Source organism: Panthera uncia, chromosome C2 (genome assembly GCF_023721935.1).
Source record: "Panthera uncia isolate 11264 chromosome C2, Puncia_PCG_1.0, whole genome shotgun sequence".
Classification (NCBI taxonomy): Eukaryota; Metazoa; Chordata; class Mammalia; order Carnivora; family Felidae; genus Panthera; species Panthera uncia.
In genome coordinates this window covers 137,849,035-137,870,263 of record NC_064810.1, presented here as the reverse complement: position 1 = coordinate 137,870,263, position 21,229 = coordinate 137,849,035, and the positions used below count along the sequence as shown (strand labels likewise).

The 21,229-nt window shown below is 37.4% G+C and overlaps 1 protein-coding gene across 5 annotated transcripts in view; it reads left to right on the top strand.

The window, feature by feature from the left end:
- THRB (thyroid hormone receptor beta) overlaps window positions 1-21,229 on the top strand; it is a 384,988-nt gene that overhangs the window by 77,445 nt on the left and 286,314 nt on the right. For all 5 annotated transcript variants that reach the window (XM_049628887.1, XM_049628888.1, XM_049628891.1 and 2 more), the window contains exon 2: window positions 20,716-20,812. The gene's annotated coding sequence lies outside the window, so the exon portion shown is untranslated. The remainder of the gene's footprint in view (window positions 1-20,715; window positions 20,813-21,229) is intronic.

Below are 21,229 nucleotides of genomic sequence, written 5' to 3'. Positions count from 1 at the left end.
TGATGATGTTGGATGAGGTCACAGAAATATGTTGTCTTTTTTTTAGAATTCCCGTATCTTTGATGTGTGTGTGTGTGTGTGTGTGTGTGTACATACACATCAATGTGCAAGCCATGGAAGGAGAATAGGATTGCAGAAGGGTGGAATCTATTTTAAGAATGGCCAACTTCTAAGACAACAGTAAATTGGCACCAGTAACAGCAGGGAAGAAAAGGAAAGATATTGGACAAATGCTCAGAAGGCCATTAGAAAAAGTATTCCAATTTCAGCAGACAGTCATGTGAGAGCAGGACAGTATCTCTGAAAGGACATGGTTCAGGCCAGGCAACCTCAGTTTGAGTCTGACTCTACCACTTAACTAGTCCTGTGATTATGGGTAACTTACTTAATTCCTCTAGATCCCTGTTCCTTCATTTGTGAGACTAGAAAAAGATAGAATCAATATAACCAGGAACATAGGGTAAGAGTTAATAAGGAAAACAAATATGAGGTGCTGGCATGTAATAAACACTCAATGGAATCTGTTTGAGAGGAGCCAAGGCTAAAAACAGCTTTCTCTTTTGATGTGTAGATAATCAATATTGTTACTTTAATGTGGAATCATTTTCCTGTGAGTTAATTTCACTGAGACTCAGTTATTCATACGTGAGGAAAGTCTTATCATAAAGACAAGAGGGTTCTACAAATAGCATCACTAGCCTCTAGAATTAGATTGAAGTCTAGAGATTCTCCCTGAGGAAGGAGCCATTTTTTTGTTTCCCTAATGTTAGATGATCCCAAAGCGTACCTTAATTAATCAATCAATTGATTCAACAAAAATATTTTGACTCCATCCTTAGGAGTCAGCCTGTGGTCACTCACAAGCTTGTGGACCTGATCTATATGCCACAGAAACATCTAACTATGTCTGAACAATTAACTATGTAGAAATAGGGGGTGAGGAAACTTTACTGATGTGAAGACATTTGAATTTGGTTTTGAAGGATGAATACAGTTTTCCAGATAGGTTCCAAGCAGGGAAGCCATGCCAGGCAAAGGGAGAGTGCTTTCACTTAGGTAGACTCTAAACAACAGATGGTTAAATAAGAGCAACTAGGTGAATATCTGTCCCCATTGTTCATCCATGTGTGTGGACAATGGGCAGTTTAGTCCTTGATGAGTGTGCCGTCCAAGACTTAAGGATTAGTTTAATCATGGCAGACTAATGGAGAGGATGGGAGAAATCTTTGCTTCAGAAGGGGAAATGGCTAAATTCCTGGTGACATACTTTGTTTGCAAACTCAACCCAACATAGTAATGGGAAACCTTCCCATAAGCTCCTTTTCTTCAACCATCTTTTAAAATCAAGAAGTTAAAAACCATAAGTACTATTTCCTGGAGTTCGAAATTAGAGGCCAGGCAGGGATAAATGCATCATGACATTGACATTCTGTCCTTTCTTATTTATTTTATATAAGCAGTGTGTTCTCTCAAGCCTACTTGCATAAACACATAATGATACATATTTAATGAATTTGTTCTTTAGTAGCTATAGAAAATGTGCTTTATTAGTATACCACTTCAGTCTTGGTGGCATCCAATCAGATAAATCAGTCATAATGGTGTATGCGTATGTGTTGTGTGTGTGTGTGTGTGTGTGTGTGTGTTGGCAGATAAAATGAATCAGTGAAGAATAAATATGCATATGCACACATAAAAGTAGAATTTAGAAGTGCCTTTGAGCCCATGAAACTACCTTTTTTCTTTCTGAGGCAAAAGAAATGTTATCTTCTTTCTTATTTAAAAGGAATTGCAGGTCAAATTGAGCCCAGGCTCAAAAATATTAAATTCTGAGCAAAGTAGGGTCCAAAATAAACTTCTCTATAGAAATAAACTCTATCTAGCCCACTGAGTCTCAAAATCCATTCCATTATCCAGTTCCACTGGGGGGGGGGAGGGGTGTGCTTATTTAGAATACAGATTCCTGGGCGCACATAAAAAGATCTATTCAGTAGGTCTGGAGGGGGGCCCAGGAATCTTCATTTTTAACAACCCAGTGACTGATGTAAGTGGTGTCAGTATCAGAATTTGAAAAACTCCACTTTATCCCTTCCTGAGTAGGAAGGTTCCCTTTCAGTCAGATGAGGTTAATAGGTTGTAGGTTGATAGGTTAATAGGTTGTAGAATTAGAGCAAAGCATCAGACTGATGTGAACGGAGAGCCCTGTGAGGCTAAAGAAGAACCAATTAAACCCCTGAGTTAGTATTTTATCAACAGAGCACTTTATATAGCCCCAGGTAAGGCTGACAGATTCTGGTTCTTGTTCTCCTCTTAATCCTGTTCGCTGCTCATTAGCACTTGGCCCTACAAGAACAGTTCCCAGAAGCTCCAAGTGAAATGTGGGAGGCCCTTGAGGCCTTGAAGACTTCATCTCATCAGTAGTCCATTTACACAGGTTACTCTAGGAAGACTTCTGCAGTACTAGGAACCAGGCCTCTTACTCTGAGAGACAAACAAAGATGTATCCAAAACTAGGCAAAAACAATTAACTTGGTTAAAGAGCACTAAATGAACCTCAGAGTCAATCCTTCAAAATCAAAAGGGATTACATCCCTTATGAGACTCTTGCCTGACAAGAACTTTGAGGGTCTGAGATTTTTTCCCCCTACTGCAGGCTAACAGCTTGTCACAGTGAACGAATGAGGGCAGAAAACATGACACTCTTGGGGCAGAGATAAAAGAGTTTACTCCTCATAGCACTAGCAGCAGCCAGAATATCAACATTTGTTGTGCCTGTTACTCAAGTCCCTATTCCCATAAGGTGATGCAGAGGTTTGGGTGCACCTGTATGTGCAATGAATTGCATTACTAGAAGGAATCCTGAGTTTAGGGAACCCAAATATTTTCTGATGGGCTCTAAGCAACAAGAGTCTGTCTCTCCCCTCCAAGTCTGTTCACTGTGTGAACATCCTTGAGCAGCTAGTCTGGAACAAAGACAGTCAGTGTTTTTGCTTATAAGACAGGCAGAAACTTGTAAGATCCATGGAGAATTTTCCCTCAACTATCCAATAGAAAATACTTTGCTCTTGAACACACTTACTTGAGTCTTTTAGGGATGGGTTTTCACAGATGCCACTTCATTTTAGACATGCTTATTGGCTAACACAGTTATGTATGTAGTAAATCACTCTTTCTACCAAAATGGATACCATTTATGAATGTCATTGCTATAATACTCATGGAAATCTTTGTGTTTTTTTATTTATTTATTTTCCTTCTAATATAATGAATCTGTACCCAGAATACAGTTGAGGGGCTGTCTATTCCATAATGTCCCCCTCTAAGTAATAATTTAGTAGCAGAGATTATATGGCTGTGACATGATTAGGTCTCCTGGAAGATAGTATTCAAAACTGAATTCTCTAGGAGCATTGAAGCATACCCTGAAGCAACATTTTTGGTTTGTGTATTTGTTCGTTTCTTTTTTTTTTTTTTTTAAAGAGAGAGAGAGAGAGACTGCATGCTGAAGGAGCAGAGAGAGAGAGAGAGAGAGGGAAAGAGAATCACAAGCAGGCTCCACACCATCACTGCAGAGCCCAGTGAGGGGCTCAGACGCATGAACCATGAGATCATGACCTGGGCCAAAATTGAAAGTCAGTTGCTTAACCAACTGAGCCCCCAGGTGTCCCTTGTTTGTTTCTTTGTTTTTCTTATTTCTTTTTTAATGTTTATTTATTTTTGAGAGAGAGAGAGTGGGGAGGGACAGAGAGTGGGGAGGGACAGAGAGAGACACACACAGAATCCAAAGCAGGCTCCAGGCTCTGAGCTGTCAGCACAGAGCCCAATGCAAGGCTTGAACCCACGAACATGAGATCATGACCTGAGCCAAAGTCGGATGCTTAACCTACTGAGCCATCCAAGTGCCCCTTGTTTGTTTCTTAATATCATGTAATGTGGCTTTGTCTGGATAACCAAGATAAAGCTTTTACTCATTTAACTTTTTCTTGGTCTGAATTATCACACAATTGTTCACGCCCATCCTCCCTTGGCTGTGTTGTAGAGCTCCTAAGATATAGATATGTGCTGTTCATGTAGCATTGCCTGGAGATATAGAAGAAGGATAACAAATAAGTTCTCACCATTAACTTTGGGCTTCCTGTTGAATCAGCTTACTCAATATAAACTTGACATACTTATCCTAGGAGTGATTATTTACTGTCTCCCGAATCAAGATAAAGGATTTGTAGGCAACCGTCAGCTTTTGTTTTTGGAAACATTGGTTTTCTCTTAATAAGGATGCATTTTCATGGCTGTATATTTCGCCTCATTTATGCAGTATCTTCCTTGAATTCCCTCTCAGCACCAGTACCATTGTTATCAAGGTAGAGTTGGAATTCAGTGTTTCCATTTGCTGATACAAGTGCCTTCCTACTTCCTACCATTTGAGATATACCTTAAAATGTACATACACCATAGGGGTCCAAGGCAAGTGTGAAATAAAGATTTTAAAAAAGAGCTGGTGATATGTTTTCGTCCTAGGGTTGGTCCAGCGATGGTCCCAAACATCCCTTTTCCATGCTTTCTTCCCAGTTCACTCTGCTGAGTGAATGTACAAGGTCAATTTCAAGAGTGACCAAAACTGAAGCTACCCATTCTTTGGGGGGTTTCTATTGATTGCTGTCTGTGAAAGATTGAGGTGAGCCAAGGATTAGGATATTTGTAGGTGGAACAAAACTTTATGAATAGTTAATAACTGAAGCCCATCATTTTCACATTTTAGCTTCTAAACAGTGAGTGACAATTTGTTGGTGATACTGCTCTAGTGTTCTATACCATTAAATTGTTATTTGCTGGTTGAAATCAGAACACCAGGGGGCACTAATTGGCTCAAGAAATCATTGTAACTCATTGAGACATGACCTGAATCTCACCCAATTACATTTTAGATCTAGAGAAGACCTAGGGGTTAATTTAGGCCTGCTTTACAAATATTTATTTTAAAACCAGAAGGAAATGACTTGCCCAAGGCTGACACTGGCAGGCGAGTGTCCTAGTGGTTTGATGTTCTTTCTCCTCTACCATGATGCTTTTATCAGAGAATCTGGAACAGCCCTTTTAAAATCATCAGCAACAAGTGCCTGCTAGTCTGCTTTGTTTAGAGGTTATTGCTTTGAACAACACAGACATGGTTCTGCTCCCAGATTGCCCACCAGCTAGGAAGACCCTAGGCCAATTAACTGAATTTTAGCAAAAAGTATTATGGGAGATTGCAGCAGTATATGGGAGATGTCAGACTTCTTTGTTTAGCTGAACCTTTAATGAAAAGGAAATTGATAAGTGAGAAGCAATGGGGAGGGAATATTTCATGATGAAAAGCAAAGACGATAAGACAGTACTGAGATAGGAGGGACCAAAGGAACTTGGACAACCTGAAAAGCCAATGGGGCAGGAGCATAGAGGGAGAGAGGGAAGAAGCATGGACAAGATGAGGCTAGAGAGGTAGGGAGGAGGCACATCACCCAAGTCCACATGGGCCATATTGAGAATAGGGACCTTATCTACAAAGGGTTATGGAGTGTCACTGAAGGATTTTAAATAGGCCAGAGACAAATGCATGCATTCTGTGTGTACCGACACTGACTATAGAATGGAGAGGAATGGGGTTGGAAAGAGGAAGAGCAGTTAAGATGCCGCCCAAGTCATCCAAACAAGAGATGATGGATAAGAACCACAGTAGCAGTGGTGGTAGCTTAGGGTGGTGCTTTCCATCTATAAAGGGCGACTTTCCTCTCAAGCACCCAGATGAGACATGCACCCCCAGCTGCTTCCTGGCAGGATTGCTGCTAGAAGTTTTCCTGCTCCGCTTCTTTGTCCCACCTCTTTTTTGACTCTTTCAGCTGTGGCTTTCTCAATTTCGAACTAGAATCCAGCTTAGGACCAACCAGGCTCACCCTTGCAGCTGAGCACGCCCAGGTTTGTCCTGTCGTCCTGGAAGTCATATGCTGCTTTGTTTTCTCCAAGTTGGACTCAGCATTTGCAAGTTTATAGGGGTGCCAGGGTGTCAAAATAGGCAGGAAGCAGATACGCTTTGTGCCATTTGATTTGTTTAGCAGAGCTTTGGTTATTATGATTTCTTAAACTTTTTTGCTGAATAAAAACAATATGTAGTCATTGTAGAAATCCTAGAAAATGGAGGAAATGGAAATCACAAAAACAAAATCACCCCCAAATTCATTTTTCCCCTATTGTTACAATTCAAATCAAAGAGCTTTTATCATCTTGGAATATTTCTTTTTTTCTAAGCATATTTTTAACATACTAGAATCTCACTCAGTATGAAAAGTTTATATACCATTTTTACAGTAAATATTGCTACCATTTTAAGTGCTTACTGTGTGGGACTCTGAACAGAGTGATTTGTAAACATTACTCAAGTTTAATTCTCAAAACAACCTAATGAGATAGGATCTATTATCCCCTTTTATAGAGGAGGAAACTGAAGCATAGAAAGAACAACTTGTTATAGCAGCTTTATTGAAGTATAATTGACATACAATGTCAATTGTTGTCATTGATATACTTATTAAAAGTATACAGTTTGATAAATTTTGACATATGTATATACCTGGACATTTTCGTGACAGTCAAGATGATGAACTTATGGTCACTCCCAAGGTTTCTCTTGTGCCCTTGTGATCCATTTACTCCATTGCCCACATTTCTAGGCAACCATCGATCTGTGCTCTGTCACTATAGGGTAGTTTGTCTTTCCTAGAACTGTGGACTCATTCAGTATGTATTATGTTTGTTGTCTGTCTTCTTTCACTTAGCATAATTAGTTGAGATTACACGTATTAATAATCTATGAATATTTATGGCCAAGTTGTTTCCATTGTATGGATACCACGATGTGTTTCATTTATTCACCTGTTGATGAACATTTGGATTGTTTCCAATTTGGGGAATTTACAAATAAAATGTCTGTGAGTGTCAGTGTACAAATCTTTGTATTGATTTATGTCTTCATTTTGTTTAATGTTTATTTATTTTTGAGAGCAAGAAAGCCTGAGCAGGGGAGGGGCAGAGAGAGAGGGAGAACAGAGGATCTGAAGCAGGCTCCAGGCTCTGGACGTATAAACCTTAAGATCATGACCTGAGCCAAAGTTGGACACTTAACCGACTGAGCCACCCAGGCACCCCTATTTGATATGTTTTTTGACTTTTGACTGAAGATTTTTTTTCTGAGGATTTTGACATGTAGAAGTGTAAAATTTTTTGACATAGGAACATTGTATCAAGGTTTCCCTTTATATTTCTTCTACTGCTATAGTAGGAGAATTTAAGAAGATTTTCCCACACTCAGCCGCTATCTATTGTAACTATATCTAATATTATAACTCTATCTGATTTTCTTATAGTTTTTCTTTTTGGTAACTCTTTAATCTATCCATATTTTTATTTTGATATGTGGAGAGAACTTGAGATCATGACTAAGTTTTTCCAAACTCCTAAAGAATTAAACGATTATCTTAAAATCACTTTTGTTGAACAATCCCATCTCTTTAGTGTTGGTTTGTGATAGTTTCTTGATCATTTTTTTAAGGTTCTCATATAAACTGGAGTCTGTTTGGAGGGCATTTATTCTATTCCATTAATCTGTTTTTGGTCATTATGAGAGATTTATATTGAAATTTTAAGATATATTTTAATATACAGGTAAATCAGGGCATAGAGTGATCATTCGTCTCTAATCAGAAAAACGTTTCGCTTAAATACAATGCTGTCATTGCGTGTTGTAAAAGCAACCTGGCTAGCATATAGATTATCCTACCAATAATTTACATCAGCTTTTATTGCTGTAAATTAGCACATCTTTTTTTTTTTTTGACTTATTATGACAGCGTACTTTCTCTAAATAAAATGTTCACATTTTCTCCTCTCCTGCTTTTATTCTGTCCCCAACCTCATTGCCAGATATTTTGTGTTTAGAAATGAAATTTTTAAACTACTTGATAAATCCTCTCTTAGCATGCCAGTTTTTTTTTTTATTTTTTTTGACCTCAGCAACAGTAAGGACCAGATACTACTCAACTGACCAGATACCAGATCCCTGCAATCTGATTTGGTTATTTAGAACATGGTTTTTCAACCTTGATGCTGTTGACATTTGGGGTTAAATAGTGCTTTGTTGTGTCCTATTCACTGCAGGATGTTTAGTAGCATTCCCCACTGGTCACCAATAACCCCACCCTAGCTGTGACAAACAAAAATGTCTCCAGATATTGCCAAATGTCCCTTTGGGGACAGAATTACCCCCATTGAGAACTATTGATTTAGATCAAAGTAGTCTGAGAGAATGTAGCATAATAAACTTACTTCACTTGTATTTACTATTATTATTATTATTGTCATTATTATTATTATTATTAATCTTAGTAATACAATCAGGTTGAACACAAGGCGATTGAGTTAAACAATGATTCACTGTTATTGGGTTTGAAAAAAAATCAACCCTAGGGCATTCTGCTTGGCCATGTGACTGAAACATGACCATGGTAAGAAGAGTGACATTATCACTGCTGAAACTAAAACATCTCAGGGTCTCTTTGTATTCACCTCCCTACTTAGCCTATGTTGGTGGTAAATTTGAAAAGCTGTCAATTTGATAACCATATTGGTATATGTAAATGAAATTATGCCCTGAGTTTTCATCTTGTATTTTTTGATATTTAGAAAATGGCTCAAACTCTAAGCCCATAATTCTTTGAATCATCTTGCCTTTGATTTTAGCATATAACCATGGCTGTCTGAGCTAGTTAGTTCAGAGGGGTTTTACAAGATGATAATGAGGCCAATGTTGCAGTTTCAATTAGCTTCACAGAAGAAAAACCCCGCTTCACAGCAGCAGACTGAACTGCTAACCCCTGCCACCACTCTCAGCCAATGGCCAAAAGGAACATGAGAACAGAGAATGTTGTCGACTCAGCACTCCCAGGACCGTTTAGCCTGAACAAGCAAAGGTCACAACTCATTGATGATGATGGCCCATCCGTGTTATATTCCTACACCAATTCACTGCAGAAACACAAAATGAAGAGTAAATCAGCCCTGGAAGTCAGAGCTGCTTTGATAGCCAGTGTAGATCATTGAGGCAAAGACTTGTTTATCCTGATTTTTTTTTTTTTTTGGAATAATGAATAGGACAGCTGCAATTTTGAAAGGTGTTTAAGCAACTTTTATTTTTGTTTTCAAATTTGCAATTTTGACTGTATATTTAAAGTTAAGTACGTTTTATCCACTCATGAAATTATTTTCTAATCATTCACTAAGAGGGTCATTATAATCATAAATATATCTCCAACTATGCAAATATACTGGCTACATCAGGCAATTTTTTCATTAGAATGAGAAGACTTTTAAAAGCATTAAAATGGAAATTGAATTTACTTGCATTTAACACTATAAGCACAGGGGGTATTAACAAGAGCCCCTGGCAGCAATTTCCCTAATACTAATTTATGTGCTGTATAAAATGTAACGTCCACAGAAACATGGCCCTCAACATCTGCCCTTTATTGCAAAGATTGGGCTTAATTCTGCTTTTAGAATATTTGCACTGTTCCTGTTAAAGTGCCTAGATAACAATGGATACAGGTGAATGTTGGCCAGTTTGGTTTATGTTCTCAGTTCCAACATCAAGGTAAATTTCTTTCTCTTTTCCTCTGGTCTTTGAATTCGGATCATACGCATCCAATCTCTGGACATACTCTCCCAGTAGGAAGCTTCTAGGGCTTAGTATCATTTATATAATGGTTTTCCTATCTCATCGGTGCCTAAATTTTTCTTCTGACTTATCAAGAGATCCATAGGAATTTTCAACATTGTCGGTATTATATTCTGACAATGAATGGATATCCAATTTCCAGCTCTTCCATTCACAATGCATTCATCAAAATGCAATCAACTTTAGTAGCCTATAGAGGAAATCGCTTTTAGAACCTGGTATTTACTCCACCTCATCAAAGGTCTGCTAAACGTATTGAGTCCTAAATGAATAGCAGTGGACAAGCCAAACAAATTGAGCCTTGAATGCAAGAATGTCTACAGATGTTTCCATGAATTGCTTTTTAATCAATGAAATCAGGAACATGTGTGTTTTTTTAAATTGATTCCTACAGTTGCAGCTGCATGAGTACCACATTTTCCCAACTGCCTCTCTGTTACCATCAGTGCTATATTCAGAATCTCTCTGGTTTCAATATACATGATGTTCTCTTTCTAAAAATTCGAATATTTATTTAGCATTTCTATGTGTCAGGTACTGTGCAAAGTGCTTTCATGGATTATTTAATTTAATCTTTTACAATGGCCTTGTGACATACACAAAATATTATTAGTATCCTCATACAGCTAAGGGAACTGAGGAGTAAAGGTTAGTCAGTGGCTCAGGATCATACAGCTAACACTAACGCATGACACGGCCAGATCTTGAACTTGGTCTGTATGAATCGAGAGCCTATACTCCTAACTGCCTCACTGTATAGTCTCCTGAAAGTCATTATCACAAAGATGTGTATTATTTTTTATTTCTAAAAATAATTTTATTTTATTTCTGTTCTCTCTTTTGATTTAAAACAAATAACTAAAAATGATACCCAAATGCCTTTCATGTTCCTCGAACTCCAAATTCTTACAGAATGTATCTTGTCTGTGCTAATTTAACTTACAGTTAGGTCTTCATCCCTCTGGTATTCATAGGTCTTAAATTCGTAGCTAGAAACTTGTTCATGTTTTGAGTAATTGTATTTCACTCCCAATGAAATTTGGGGTACTTAAAACAAGTTCAATGATATTTTAAAGAATGCAATTTACACCACTTCCTTTAGAAGACTATAAATAAAAAAAATGATAGAACGTGTCAAGCCATAATTACATCGAGAGTTTTAGTAACCTCGTAAACCACAAGAATGAAATACCAAAAAAATTTTGTTTCAACCACCAGCATCAAAGTCTCATTTGCCGATTCTATTTTTACAACATTGATGGAAGTAATCCAGTTAGGCTGACATTTTTATAGAGGATAGTTTAATGTTCAAATAAGCCGTGTTATTTCCCCATCTTTATTTTCTTTATGGAAAAGATTTTTTTTCTTCTGTAATGATTCGAACTGTGCTTTAAAGTAAATGAAAACGTGTCTTGTAGGTTAGATCATGACTCTAGAAGATACATTTCGGGTGACATAAAGGTCTTTGCCATAACCACAGTTGAAGTTTACAGATACACACCCCTTCCAATTTTTAATGCTGGTGTTAAATTTCTTAATTAATCTAATTACAGAAAATGTGTCAAAAGGAAAGGGATGCTTGGTCTCACACATATGCTTGGGTTTCTGTTATCAGGAAACAAATGTCCAAATGTGATTGCACACAAGCTCACACATGTGCTTATGCACGTGCTCACACACAGTCAAGTTTGGATCCAAGTGTGAATTTGGTGACACAGTGGCACTTAGAGCCAAATACTAAGCATATGTCGAAATTTGGTGTGATCACAACAGCAGAATGGTACGATATTGTTTCATTCAGTATGATGCAGGAAGAGAAGCCAAATGACAGAAAATCATAAAACAAATGTCATTTACTTCTCAGAAGCATTATGTTTGAATAATTGAGAAAAAATAAGACCAACTTGTTTCAATCTGACTTTCTTGTCATTGGTAAATTAATAGATGTATTTCTCCTCTATTAGAGAAAATAGGCTGATGAACCTTTAATGGCCGAGATAGATTAGGTAAAGTTGCTGATATTTAATGTCTCTGTCCTATAGATCAAAATCTATCATTCATCAAAAAAATTAGTATCAATAAATTTATATAGTTCGGTTTGGCAGAGTAATACTCACTGTATTCATTTTTATCCTCTTAAGATATCTTTCTGTCTGTATTTTTTAAAGATGGCATGTTTTTAACCATGTAAAAAACTCATAGCTTTAAGGATGGGCCTTACTGATACAAATAACTTGCGTATGGGTCAAATATTTTCAGCATATTATCCACGAATTCCCTTATGAGAGCCAAGGATAGAATAGTTATTCATCAATACCAAATTTCACCAAGAATGGGAATTAGAATTATTTTAGGATCCTTTGATACCTTTGGCTAATGGGCAAAAGATAACCTCAGGGAAATGATAACTCCTTTAAGAAATCCTCCTACATCATGTTAGAAAGTCATAGCTAGATGGAATGATCTATAGATTCATGGAATGGAAATGCCATTGGAATTATCCAGCCCAACAGTTCCCAGCTGTCCAGTAAGAGGATCCAGATCCACATGGATAGGTTGTCAAGACATGTTGTATGTGATTTGCTCCAAGTACTGATGTTAGCAAATTACTTTATTTTATTTTCATAAATTAGGATGTATTTGGTATTGTTCATCTAAAAATGCCTCACTAACTTAATAGCATTTCAAATCAGAAAGAATTGAAGTTTCAGTTGGTGGGTCTAGTGTTACCTACATGTCCCTTAGATATACCCATAGAAATGAATCGTGCATGAAAACATAGGGGTGAGGTTTCCGAGCAGAAAAAAGTTCTTGCTCTGCAGATTAGACAATTCCTGCTAACTTTTCTATAATCAGCAGAAATTGCTGAACTCGTAAGCCAAAAGGTGATGGTGTACATGGAATCAGCAAAAGACCATAATCTTGAAGGACATTTCTCCAGAGCATGAGGAGGCCTGAGGAAATGCCTACACCACCACTATGGAATACGTTTTTCATAACTGGATGCTTAGAGCTCTTGGATTCTGTGTCTCCTCCCTGTGAACAGCACCCAATTACCACTGCCAAAGTTTGTTTTCTCTGAGCTCAGTTTATAAAAGTGACCATACTGCGAGTGTTGACCTTTTCTTTCTTCGGATGTGTTAATATCATGGATTAATCTCTGTCATTGGTCTCAATCCAGTGGCTATTCCCATGGACCTAGGAGAAGTGTTAATTCAGTGCTTACAGGAGAACCTCATCCCTTATCTACAAGTAGTTATTTGGAGGAGTGAGGGGCACTTCATGATTGCCCCCATTTGACAAGAAATTAAAATCTAAATCTGACTCTGTTGTTGCTGTTTTTAACTGCCTGATTATATGATAACTTTCTAGATTATTTAGTGGAGGAAACTTGTACCATATCTCATTAGCATGATCTTAGGGTACCCTTTGCGACTTAAATTTTAACGGCTGGAAACTATTATGGGGATAGAAAAAAGATGTGACTATTCCAATTCCTTTTTCTTCTATAGTACAGGGCAATCCTAGCAAAAATGACACCAAAATCTTATAAATCAACCTTATAGACTGAAAAATCTTAAGTAATTTATGAGCAAATGCAATCTAGCAAAACATAAAAACAATAACAAAACATAATCAAAATAGTTGGTTCTTAAAGACACAAGAAGTTTTACTATTAAAGAAATCTGATTTTGTTATAATTCATCTTATTAATAGGTTAAATGAGAAAAATTGTATCCTGTCATAGATCTTCAGAATGTACTTGATTTACTATACATTGATAATGAAAATTCTTTTTTTTTTAATATTTATTTATTTTTGAGGGAGAGAGAGACAGAGTGTGAGTGGACAAGGGGCAGAGAGAGACAGAGACACAATCTGAAGCAGGCTGTATGCTCTGAGCTGTCAGCACAGAGCCTGATTCGGGGCTTGAACTCATGAACTGCAAGATCATGACCTGAGCCAAAGTCAAACGCCAAACTGACTAAGCCACCCAGGTGCCCCGGTAATGAAAATTCTTATTGAAAGAGACATAGAAGTCTATTTTCTTAAAATGATAAAGATTTATTTGAAACAAAGATTAAATTTTTCATTTATAAAATTCTATATGTATTTTCGTTAAAATGAGAAACAAGAAATTTTTTTTAATGTTTATTTATTTTTGACAGAGAGAGAGAGACAGAGCATGAGCGGGGAGGCACAGGAGAGAGGGAGTCACAGAATCCAAAGCAGGCTCCAGGCTCCGAGCTGTCAGCGCAGAGCCCAATGTGGGGCTTGAACTCACAGACCACAAGATCATGACCTGAGCCAAAGTCAGATGCTCAACCGACTGAGCCACTCAGGCCCCCCAACAAATTTTTTGATTATGTTTATAAAAATCTAGCAAATATAGTGACAAGGAAAAAATTAGATAAGGTAATTAGAAAGGGCAAGTAAAAAAAAATCACCATTCGTCTATATTGAAAATTTAAGAGAATCAACTGAAAATAAAAGCTATTAGAATAGTCAAGAGTCTAGTATTACAAAATTTTTCACTACAGTACTTACAAATATAAATACACAAAATAAAGTACTTAATACCATAATTAAAAAATAAACAAAAAACCCACATATCACAATAGCAAACTTAAAATTAAAAATAACTAGGAATAGGGGCACCTGAGTGGCTCAGTCGGTTAAGCATCTGAATTTGGCTCAGGTCATGATATCATGGTTCATGAGTTCGAGCCCCACATCAGGCTCTGTGCTGACAGCTCAGAGCCTAGAGACTGCTTCAGATTCTGTGTCTCATTCTCTCTCTGACCCTCCCCCACTTGCCCTCTGTCTCTGTCTCTCAAAAATAAATAAAAAATGTAAAAAAATAAAATAAATAACTAGGAATAAAAATAAATATATAAGACTTCCTTGGAAAAAATATATTAAAAAATTTGGAAAAAGATGAGATTTAACAAGGAGATATTCTATACTCCTCAACAAAAGGAATCAATATTTTAGACATTAAATTCTCCCCGATGTAATCTAACGATTGACTGAATCTGAAATCAGAATCACCCAGGGATTCTTTCAGTAAGATGACAAAATAATTTAAAAATTCATCCAAAGTATATTGAAAAGCAAAAGTAGCCAATAACTTATTTAAAAATCAATGCTCCCAAAAGGTTAACAACAATTATATTAAAAGAAAAGATCTGATCAAATTTCAACATAAAATGTAATACTCTATGCAATGAAAAAAAAAATCACAAACAAAATTAAAAGACTATAAACATGATGGGTAAACATCTGCAGGACAAGTGTTTTCTTTTTCTTTTTTTAATATATAAAGCAGTCTTGACAAATATGAAGGAAAGAGACAGTATTTCTATAGACTTCACAAGACCAGGAGCACCTGGGTGGCTCAATTGGTTAAGCATCCAACTTCAGCTCTGGTCATGATCTCAGGGTTTGTTTGGTGGGTTTGAGCCCTGCACTCTCACCACAGAGCCGGCTTCGGATCCTCTGTCCCCCTCTCTCTCTGCTAGTCCCCCACTTGCATACTCACAAGCTCTCTCTCTCTCAAAAATAAACATTGAGAAAAAGAAAAGAAGAAGAAGAAGAAGAAGAATTCACAAGACCAAAGGCCAGCAAACCTTTTCTGTAAAGGACAAATAGTAAATACTTTTGGCTTTGCAGACACCAGAATCTCTGTTACAACTACTCAACTCTGCTCTTGTAGCACGAAAGAAGCCATAGACCATGCGTAAAGAAATAAATATGACTGCATTCCAATAAAACTTTACTTACAACAACAGGAAATGGGACAAAGTGGGCCCACAGACCACAGTATATCAACCCCTGCAATAGACCTTTTTGTTCACAGCTATATTCCAGGAATACCTAGAAGTAAGCATGGTGTATATAAAATGTTCAACAAATATATGTTGAATGAACAAGTAAATAAATGAATAGAAATAGGACAACACACACAAAAAATTAAAATCAACAGTAAAATATATGAAATTGTTGAAACTCACGTGATGAAAAAGGGACAAATTAAAATCAAGACATAACAGCTTCTTACTCTCAAAGTCACAAGGTATGTTTGTTTCTTTAATGATAATTCATAGGTTTGGTAAGAATATAGGCTCATGCATTATCCTCATATGCTGCTGGTAGGCTTTTTTACTCTCTTGTCCTTAGTTACATACATAGAGAAAAGTGTCGAAAATAATGTAAGAGATTTATATATTCTCTCCCTCCAGTGACAGTTTTCAAATTGGTTGGATTCATTCTTAAAAATTATTGAGAACCCCAAAGGACTTTTGTCTGTTAATATTTATAATAGTTACCACATTAGAAATTAAAACAGAAACACTTAAACTTTTTATAATTCATTTAAAAGAGCAATAATAAATTCTTTACATGTCAACATAAATAATGTTTTTATGACAACTACATTTTCCAAAGAAAAAAATCACTGAGAAGAGTGGTATTGTTTTACATTTTTGCACATCTCTTTAATGTCTTGCCTGAAAGAAATCAACTGGATTCTTGTATCTGCTTCTGATTTCATTCTGTTGTGCCTCTCTTTCTTTGTGAAGGATATGAAGAAAATCAATCTTTAAGCAGTTATGTAGTTGGGAAAAGGACCGGTATTTTAATAGCCTTTTCTGATAACCAAAAATTTCTGCTTTGATAGTATACCAAAATTCAACAAGTGGTAGTTTCTAAATAGGCAGTTGAAATGTGGAATCTAAACCCATATCACTGAACTTTTTGTACTTCGTTACATTAAAATCTATTCATTTATCTTGCACTTTGAGTGGGTCTTTTCCCCATTCATGGTCTTGTAACATCATGCGCTGACCATTTAGAAAATAGTTGTTCGATGAGTAATGCACATCTTGCAGTTGTAGCTACGTTTTGTTGTACAATGTTCAAGATTTTATTTACTACGTCTCCACTGATCTCAGAGAAGTCTTTAGATTTTAGGGATCTGTCAAGCCCTCAGTGGTGGTTATAAGTTTTTCAAAATTCTAATTTTCATTTGAAAGCATGAAATTTTATCATTAACAAAAAATACTGTCAGTCATTTTCTTTGAAGTAGCAGACTCTTCATCACCGTTGAGAAAAAAGTCGGCCGAACACCCATAATAACCATAATTTGCCTCTTCTTCTTTCAAGAAAAAATGATATTCTATGAAGAAAGCACGTAGTTCAGTTCACAACTCAGTGATCATACTTTCATATGCAACAGAAGTGCTATATTCACACTATTTTGTCACTCTGTATTTTATTTAAAAAGTGCCCAAGTGTTGAGATTTAATTAATTCACTTTTATTGCCCCATTAAGGACACTCTTGAGTGAAGCCGGCTTGTTTGGTTTTGGTAAGCCTGGAGCGTGAATGCTATGGAAGGCACAGTGGCTACTCGTGCATTTGACCCCGCTGCCTTGATCCAGGCCAGGTTGCCAGTTTCATCCGCCACTGGTTTTGCACCTTCAGTGCAAGTAGCAACATGGTGGAGAAGACAAATAAGTTTAAAACTTCACATAAATAATTCCATTCTATATGTATCCTTTGACCAAGATTTGTTACGTGTAACATTATGCCTTTATGTTTTTGAGATAGATGTAGGTTGATACATATAGATCGAGTTCATATATTTTACTGCTGTATTGTATTTCTCTCTTTATTCCTCTATTGATAGATATTTAGAGATTTCCAACTTTTACTATTGTGAAAGAGTCACTCTAGGTTGTGTTCCATGATGTGGACTTTCCAGGTCTAAAAGTAGGCATATACTGAATTCTCCGTATCTAGATTGCCAAATTGTTTTTAACATGGCCTTATCAATTTACAACCTAGTATGATTCTTAACTGGTACTCTCTTTCTAGGGGCAGTTTGGCAATGTGTGTCGAATACTCTAAGGGAAGACAATCTTTGAACCAGAAATTCCAATTCTAAAAATTGACCATGAAGGTCATTTGTCCAGGAATGGGTACAAAGACTTTTTGTTGACAAGAGTTGTTTATGAGTATTTATAAAGTAGAAAATCTAGAATCTTCTAGATATTTAATAACAGGTGACAAGTTAAAAATATACTGTGGTTATCTCTTCATGGATATTATGTAATCCTTTTTTATCCTAATTTTATTTAATCAATATATGTTATTTTATATAACTTTATCAAAATGGGTGATGGAAGTACAGGTAATTTTTTCTTTTCTTCTTTGTGTGTATTTTTTTTTTAAATTAGCTTGTGTTATTGAGAATATTTTATTACAGAAGGAAAGAAAGAGGGGAGGGAGGACAGACAGATGGATTAGAGCATGTATTGTGAAATCTCATCCCAAAGTAAGTTTCAAGTGAGACCAAAAAGTAGAACAGTAGATCACATCTGACACAGCATAGGGGTGGTTTTTTAAAGCCTCCTGCAACCCCCAGAGATTTTGATTCGGTGGGTCTGAGGATCACTGCATCCCTGAAACGCATAAACCTCACACCTTAAGAAATACTAATTCAGAAACCGTAGCTAATTCCATCTGACTTGCCTACATTGATGAAAAATAAGGAGTCTTGTCATTTTTAATATTTGGCAGGCAAAAGAGACAAGCAATGGCTGGGGGAAGTTCTGGTGGTGCCTCTCCTCTCGGAGGCGGGAAGCTGAAGGCAGGAGCCTCTGCAACCGCATCCTGGGGCAGGAAGGAGCTCTCTTTCCTGCAGAGCTGCCTCAGACTTTGCTTTCTTCTCCTTGGCATAGGCAGCCTGCCCTGAAGCAGACAAGGTCAAGTCTGCAGGTGGTGGCTCCAGGTGTTCCTCCTCACTTCTTTCCCATCCCTCCTTCCTCTGTTCTCTGGCATTTGGGTCACTTCCTCTGCAAATCTGAGCATCAGAATCTTTGGGTGAGCTTGCTAAGACACTTATTCCCGGCCCCCACTCCAGAGCTTCGGATGCAATAGATTGCATTTGTAATAAGCTCGCAGGTGATAAAGCTTCTGGCCCATGGACTACACTGAGATACAGACCAGAAATAGACTCACGGAGAGAGCCAGCCAGAGACTCCGGGGCTGAACAATCAATTGTTATTCATTAGAATTCCCGTCACATGGCCATTTAGAAATGCAGATGTGGAGGCAGTAGTAGTAACAGCATTAGTAGGGGGAGTGGTAATGAGAATAGCAACAGTAATAATAGAAATAGGAATCATGGGGAGATTAATAATGAAATCACACAAATAACTGAGGGCCATTTTTATTCCCATGTTTTGATGAAAGTCTTGAACATGGTCTCATCCGAACGGAGACAAGATCTCGGATGCAAAGTGTTATGAAATCACGAATTTAAAAAAATGACTCTTTGGGGCGCCTGGGTGGCTCAGTCGGTTAAGCGTCCGATTTCGGCTCAGGTCATGATCTCACGGTTCGTGAGTTCGAGCCCCGGGTCAGGCTCTGTGCTGACAGCTCAGAGCCTGGAGCCTGCTTCAGATTCTGGGTCTCCCTCTCTCTCTGCTCCTCCCCCACTCACGCTCTGTCTTGCTCTCAAAAATAAGTAACATTAAAAACAAAAAAATTTTTTAAATGTCTCTTTAAATTGGATGTGTTACATTTTTAGTGAAAGCAAGGTCTTTAAAAACATGCCAGACCTTATGATCCAGAAAAAGCTGTTTCTTTTCCTCCTGCAGGGTATTATTTATCTTTGGTTAATAGATTCAGCCAAGCCATTTTTATAGCCTCACATGTTATCAAAAAGTGTTTTTGTTTCTCAATCTAACTACTCCCTTTCTCAACTTATTGCATTAAATCTGCCTTTAGCGGCCAAGTATAAGCTGAAGTCTAGATAAAAGGGATTTTTTTTTAAACCCCATTTGTGTTTTTCCTTTTTGTGTTAAATTATAAATACAGTAATTGGCGGTTAATGAGATGTAAGTGCTGTAGCCTCAGACTCTTTGGGTTACTCATGTCTCTGCACCATTTTCATCCGGCCCTCATTTTCCACACACCAGACCTATAATTATGCCAAAATTTATCCAAGCCAGAGAATATTTTGTTTTTTCCTGTTGCTACCTACAGTCCGTAAAGTTATGGAAAACGTTGGGCATGCAAAACTAATTTTAATCCCCCCAGTAAAAATTCTGAGGGGCAATTCAATAAGATATAATTAAAGGTGTGTGAATCATAGATTGCAGAGATCACTGAGGCACCCAGAAAGCATCTGATCTAGCTGTTTGGCTTTAGTATCAACCCCATTTTGCAGATGAATTAGCCAAGGCTCACAGAAGTAAACTATATGTGAAGCTGGGATTTGAACTAGAGATCTATCTGGCCCTAATACCTGTGCCTTGTCGGGGAGGGTGGCGGGGCGGGGGGTGGGGGGTGGTGGCAGGTGTCTTTTACCTCTCTGGACAGTTTTTTTTTATTGCATCATGCGGTTGCCAGCCTACCTTGAACTCTTTCATCACATGGTTGAATTTTTTTCATAAGCTTTTAAAGCTCCCTTTATATTTGATTTGTACAGTATCTTTTAACGACAGTGTCCTTGCAACAGATATTTTGATGTACTAAATTTACACATGCACCTGAGTGAGGAAGACACATGCATCATGTTTTGTATTAAACAGACTCCAGGTCTCATGTTTACGTTGAAAATGTCAGTCTTTGTTTCCACTCAAGTGCTAATCTTTCTAAAAATGTCCCTCATGTTGAAGGACATCCAAAAGGCAGTAACTTATTAGAACCTTGGGTTCAGATTACAAATGGGTTTGGCTAGCTCAGTGTTAAAGTTCAAATTATCTCAGAATTATTTTAAATATTTGTACAGGAACACTGATTAGTTTACTAACGTGTTGCCTCATAACCATCCACTAATAACCACCTTGGTCTGTGATCGTTAACTCCAAGGGCTCAAGTGAGCTCTCGGCAAAGGTAATTTGCTTCAGTGTCTGAAGCTGTCATATGATGTCTTTTTCCTAGGACGTGGAAGAGTTGACGCAGAAAAGGAATTTGAAACGGAGTTTCAGACTGCATCTTATTATTTGCACAGAAGAGTTGAAAAGGAAGTTCTGATGAGGTAATGTCCTTCCCTCTGTGCCCCCTTTTTGTAGTTAGTGTTTCCTAATTATTTACATTTAAACTGGAGACTGGCAACCTGGTGTAGGGGAAAGAATGTCTGTGCGCGAGTCAGGACACCTGGGATTTGGTGCTGGCTCTGTTGTGCAACTCATGACCTTAGACAAGTCATTTTGCTTCTCTGGGTGTTGGTTTCTATAAATGAGAAAGTGACACAAGGTCATTCCTAAGCTGCAGGGTCTGTACATATGTGCATTCTGCCAAAAGAAGCTAAATTAGCCAGAAGACAACAGACGTGTATAGATCTCTCTGTTTCTAGCCTTTGGCCGGGCTGGCTGCATGGACAGCAACCTGTGCTTGGTTTAGTTACGGTCTTGCTGTTACCATCTTGAAATTCTTCACAATTTTTGAACAAGAG